This window comes from Vitis riparia, chromosome 9, assembly GCF_004353265.1.
Source record: "Vitis riparia cultivar Riparia Gloire de Montpellier isolate 1030 chromosome 9, EGFV_Vit.rip_1.0, whole genome shotgun sequence".
Lineage (NCBI taxonomy): Eukaryota > Viridiplantae > Streptophyta > Magnoliopsida > Vitales > Vitaceae > Vitis > Vitis riparia.
Window position 1 is genome coordinate 11003945 of NC_048439.1, and position 6397 is coordinate 11010341.

Below are 6397 nucleotides of genomic sequence, written 5' to 3' on the forward strand. Positions count from 1 at the left end.
GGTTTTGATGTCAAGCTAGGGAGGGTAGAGCTTGAAGCAATGAAACATGCTCTATTTTGCCTCTAATGGGATGACTAAGAGAAAAACTCTTTGATATTGTGATCAGGGGTAGTAAGACCTTAGAGACGATGTAGATGGGGGTTTATGGGCATAAGGCTTTCATATAGCCGATCATTTGACCAAAGATATGTCCAAATCTATAATTGTTATACATCTCATACATTCTTTAAATGTTATTATGATTATTTTATGCCACTTCGGGATTTTCCTTGGGAGGTATTGAGAAGGAAGTGGAATGTAATAATATTGATTCATATAGATACAGAAGAAAAGGTTCTCTATTGATTCAAACATTGTACCTATGGGATAGGGATAGAGGAAGAGGAAAAAATCGAAGATTTCACATAGTACTTTTGATCGAAAAAATTTTAATTACTAAATTTATTATAGATATATTTTAGAGTTGTTTTTAATTTGGATTGACCATCCTAACACTTGCATATCATTGAACTTTTTATTCACTGAACATTTAAACTTATTTTTTTCTTTGTTTTGAGGAGTTTGTGAGTCTAGTTGAGGTTGAGCTAGGACTAAGGCTAGTCCTCAAGAGCAAGCCTTAGGGCATGTAACTCTTCGACATTATTTACTTATCTTTAGTTTGTGGGTTCTAGTACTATTTCCCTTTTAAGACATTTGTTACTTTTATGTTGTATTTAGCCTTAAGGCCTAGACTACTATTACTTTTTATTTTTTATTTTTTTATTCTTTTGCTTTTGTATCAACTAGGATTTAGTTTTGTTTTATCGATATATTTTTCTTTCTCTCTATGGTAATTTACTCTTATTCCATCATTTAAGCCAATGGTTTTATTGTTGGTTTTGATTTGTAGTGGGATCATTGTCTCTTAATGGGCCTTTTAAGTAGGGTTGTTACAATTGTGACAAGTAGAATTTAGGATTAATTTGAATGATTGAATAGTTATTTTAGATTGGCGATAATAATTCATTCAGTCAAGAATTTTTTAGGTATAAATTAATAAATGAAAAAATCCATGTAATTTAGACGCATGACATTACAATATCAAATAAACTGGTATAAAGGACTTTTCATCCATTTCTAATAAAAATTCATAGATATTTATACATAATTTAAGATTGAAATTTCTTTAAAAAAACTAAAAAGATTAAAGGTCTATTTGATTAATGTTTTCAAAAACTATTTTATGTTTTTGAGAATAAAAAAACATGGAAAACTCGTTTGACAAAGGAGTATTAAGTTGTTTTCTATGTTCTTCGTATTTTCAAATACCCTAATTTTAGAGAACGTTTACATATATTTTTTTTGTTTTTTACACTATTAAGAGAACAAGAAAAAATAGATGTTCTTTGCATTTTTGCCTTAATTTTCTTGGTGTTTTTTTTTAAATGATTGGTTTTCGCCTTCATGAGTTCTTCATTCTTCAACTGAAACTAATGTGTTGCTTTGTTGTGGGGTAACTGATATGGGCATGGAATGTGGAAGATTATCCTTGTTAGGATTCGAGAAAACATAGGAAATAAAATAAATCAAGAAAATCCAAAACTCCTCATCATTTCTTGTTTCACACAACCAATAACAAAAACCTCAAAATTCTCAACAACCAAACAAGATCATACCTAAAAAATATTGAAGAAAAAGAACAAGAACAAAAATATACAAGAATACTAACAAAAAAAAGACAATAAATCGAACAACCAATTTTTTTATGTGAGAATTCAAAAATTCTAGAAACTTCACCTCGTCGATTCCATTTTTTTTTTGTGTGTGTTTTTCTCTTTGGAGTTGAATTCTAATTTGCAAGCTTTATTGGCTCCTTGTTTCTTTGGATTTTAAAGAGGTTGTAGTTGTGGGACTGTGGGAGAATGTGGAGTGTTAGGGGAGAAAGTAGAGATAGATCTTTAGCTGGCAAACCTAGCTAAAGCTTAAGTGGTTGGGCATGATGGTGATGACAAACAAATATTTTAAAACCAACAAACAAATGTTTTACAACTATCAAACAAATGGATTTTCATCTAACCTTCTTGCAAATGAAATTTGAATTATCTCGTTGAAAGGTGTGTTTCATATGGTATTACAAGTATTCCATTTTCATAAATTTTTTTTAAACAACTTTCAAATACTTTTTATTTTATTTTATTTATTCTAAAACTGATTTTATCAACTCAACGATTGGTTTTTTTTTTTTTTTTTTTTTTTTTTTTTTTTTGTTTTTGAAAACAAAAAATCTTTTTTGAAATTCTATTCCCGAATGTATTTTTTTTTTCTCTAAAAAACACAAAAAAATATTTTTATGTTGTAAAATAAGGACAAATACAATGCAAATCAAAGTAATAGAGATGAAATATATCTTACTTTGATATATAATAGGGAAGAAGAAATCAAAGAAGAGAGTTGAGAAAATTGAGAGAATGAAAGAGAGAATGAGAGAAAGTAAGAAATTTCTTTCTTGCTTAGGGATACATATTAAAGGGGATCAGAAACCCTTTTATAGGCTTTTCAAATGGTTTCCATTAATATTCATTAATGGGAATATTAATGGAACTCATAAATAACATTAATGGTTTCCATTAATGAGTATTAATGGAAGTCATAAATAATACTTAATTAACATTTATTATAATTAATGAGGTGGCATTCATTACTTCAGTTATAACACTCCCCCTTGGATGTCCACCTCATTAAAGAATATGTCTCATTAAAACCTTGTTAGTAAAAAACTCTATGGGAAAAACCTAGCGAAGGAAAAAGAATGCAATATTCTTATAATTCTTTAAGTTGCTCTTGGTATGTTAGGATTGTCTCGTTAAAAACCTTGCCAGTAAAACCCAGTAGGACAAACCTGGACAAGGAAAAAAAAAGTACAGTACACTAACACCCTTTTACAAGCATACTCCCCCTCATGTCAATATCCTTGAGTTGATGCATTCCAATCCTGTGCATTAACTTCTTGAATGTTGAGGTTGGCAATGATTTTGTGAATAAATTTGCTAGATTATCACTTGAGCGTATTTGTTGGACATCAATTTCACCACTCTTCTGGAGTTCATGTGTATAAAAGAATTTTGGTGAAATGTATTTAGTTCTATCTCCTTTAATATAACCCCCTGTTATTTGTGCAATGCATGCAACATTATCTTCAAATAATATTGTCGGGTCACCTTTGATAGAAGAGAGTCCACATGATTCCTGAATATGTTGGATCATAGATCTTAGCCATATACATTCACGACTTGCTTCATGAATTGCCAGTATTTCTGAATGATTTGATGATGTGGCCACCATTGTTTGTTTGACAGATCTCCATGAAATAGCAGTCCTATTGCAATTAAACACATACCTTGTTTGAGACCCACCTTTATGTGGATTTGAAAGATATCCTACATCTGCATATCTAAACAATTGTTGCTTTGATTCCCTTAAGTAAAATAAACTCATATCAATAGTTCCGCGAAGATAACGCAATATATGTTCAATACCATTCCAATCTCTTTGAGTTGGAGTGGAACTGTATCTTGCTAATAAATTGATAGAAAAAGCAATGTTTGGACGTGTACATTAGCAAGATACATAAGTGCACCAATAATACTAAGATATGGTACTTCAAGACCAAGTAGCTCTTCATCTTTTTTGCAAGGACGAAATGAGTCATTTTTCACATCAAGTGATCGGACAACCATTGGAGAACTTAAATGATGCTCTTTATCCATATAAAAACGCTTCAAAACTTTCTTAATGTATGTTGATTAATGTACTAAAACTCCATTTGGAAAATGCTCGATCTGCAAGCCGAGACAAAATTTTGTTTTTCCAAGATCTTTCATCTCAAATTCATTTTTCAAGTAATTTGTTGTTCTTGTAAGCTCTTCAGGAGTTCCAACAAGATTTAAGTCATCAACATACAATGCAATAATTGCAAATCCGGTTTCTGATTTCTTAATGAAGATGCATGGGCATATAGGGTTATTCACATACCCTTCTTTTAGCAAGTATTCGCTAAGGTGATTGTACCATATGCGTCCAGATTGCTTTAATCCATACAAGGATCGTTGTAACTTGATTGAGTACATACTACGAGGCTTTGTACTATTTGCTTCAGGCAATTTAAATCCTTCAGGGATTTTCATGTATATATCATTATCCATGGATCCATATAAATATGTTGTAACAATATCCATGAGACGCATATCCAGCCAATCTTTTTGAGACTGCCAAACTAATTAAGAAACGAAATGTGATTGCATCCATGACGGGAGAATATGTTTCATCGTAGTCGATACCAAGTCTCTGCGAGAAACCTTGTGCTACTAATCGCGCTTTATATCTTATGATCTCATTATTTTCATTGCACTTTCGTACAAATACCCATTTGTACCCAATAGGCTTTACATATTCAGGTGTTTGGACTACAGGTCTAAAAACTTCTCGTTTTGTTAATGAGTTTTAACTCTGCTTGTATAGCTTCTTTCCATTTTGGCTAATCAATTCTATGTCGACATTCTTCCACATTTCGTGGTTCGGGATCTTCATCATTTCTTATGATATCAAGCCACTTGGAAAGCAAAAAATATTGTTAATAACAATATTATTTCGATCCCATTTTTCTCCTGTGTGTACATAACTTACTGAGATCTCACAATTTTCAGGTACCTGTGCATTTTCAGGGGCTTCTTGTTCAATATATGCCTCTTCAAGGGCTTTCTGCTGTGGACCCCTCATTTTTAATGATGCATTCCCACTCGATCGGCAAGACTCCCTTTTCGTTTATTATGGGTGAAAAATATGATTTTTAGAAAAGACTTGGAGTCGCCACTTACTTTTATTTATTTTTAAAGGGGAAAACAAGTAAGAATAAAACCCCTAAATGGACTCCTGATTTTTTTGGAAAAGCTGTCTGCGAAAAACCTGCGTCTGGGTTCGGGGATCAGGTTACTTATTGGGAAGGTACGGTAAAGACTGTAGCACCCCTCTAAGCCCCTAAAAAAATGGGTCTCTACTAAATAAGGTGAACCAGACATGTCAATTAACTAGAAGATTAATGGATACCAAAATGATCATAATTCAAAAATAAGTCATGATGACGAAATGATAAACGAAGTGGGAGTGAGAGTGTACCTTAGTAGTAGGTAATAAAGCGCTGTCATGAAAATAAGATTAGTGTACAATGACAAAGTGTAAAAAAAATCTCATACAAAACCAAATCAAAATCAAACAAAATGGAGAGCACAACTTACTTGAATTATTTTCGAAAAGAATGTTATGAATGTCGGACCCCCACCAAAGCCCAATTAATTTTTGCTATGAATTAATTCTCATAAATTCCATCATTTTGGAATTATGAAAGCTTATTCACTTTTATATAAAAAAAATTTGAAAAGAGGAATTTTGAAAATTAAATTTGAAATTTCGCAAGTGTGGAATTTTATTTTAAAAAAAATGAGTTTGAAAATTTTGGAAATCTCTTTGAGAATGGTCTTTCAAAATAAATAAATAAAAAAATAATTTAAAATAAAATTAAATAAAAAAAACAAATAAATAAATAAATTTTGAATTTTGGAAAATGGGAATTTTGAGAATGGAATTTTGAAAAATTAAATTAAAAAATTGAAAATTTGGAAGGATTATTTTTGAAAAATGAAATTTCGGAAAATTAAATTTTAAAAATTGTAAATTTGGAAAATTGGGACTTTGAGAATGGAATTTCGGAAAATTAAACTAAAAAAATGAAATTTTGGAAAATTATTTTGAAAATAGAAATTTTTGGAAAATTGGAATTTTTGAAAATCGAAACGTGAAGATCAAAGTTTTGAAAATTATATTTTTTGATGTATGAGAATAAAAATAAAAATAATAAATAAACAGATGGTACGTAGTTGGTGGGAATGTGGGCTAATCTTCACTATTTTCCGATAGCCTCCGAAAATTGAATTTGACAAAGGATGACCAAAGTGATAAACCGAAACCTTAGATCTTACAAGCACTGAAACTTTAACAACATTTAATCTTAAGATAAACTTAATCAAGCACTAAATATTATGTGACATTTAAAATAGTACAAACGATATGTATCAACTAATATTGACGATTTGGAGTCATAAATTTAATCGACTAACTAAACAAATGAATAATAATAAAAAAAACAAACACATAAAATAAATAAAATTAATCAAAAACTAAAATGAACTATTTTTTAAGCACAAAATGACAACATGGGGATAGATTAAACTAATAGCCTACAATTTGAAAGTATAGAATTAATAGAAAAATGGAATTAAAAAATCTTAACATAAACTAAACAATATGAAACCAATCGAATTAATTAAAACTCTAAAGAATATCAACTAAAGCAGGATCAATCAAA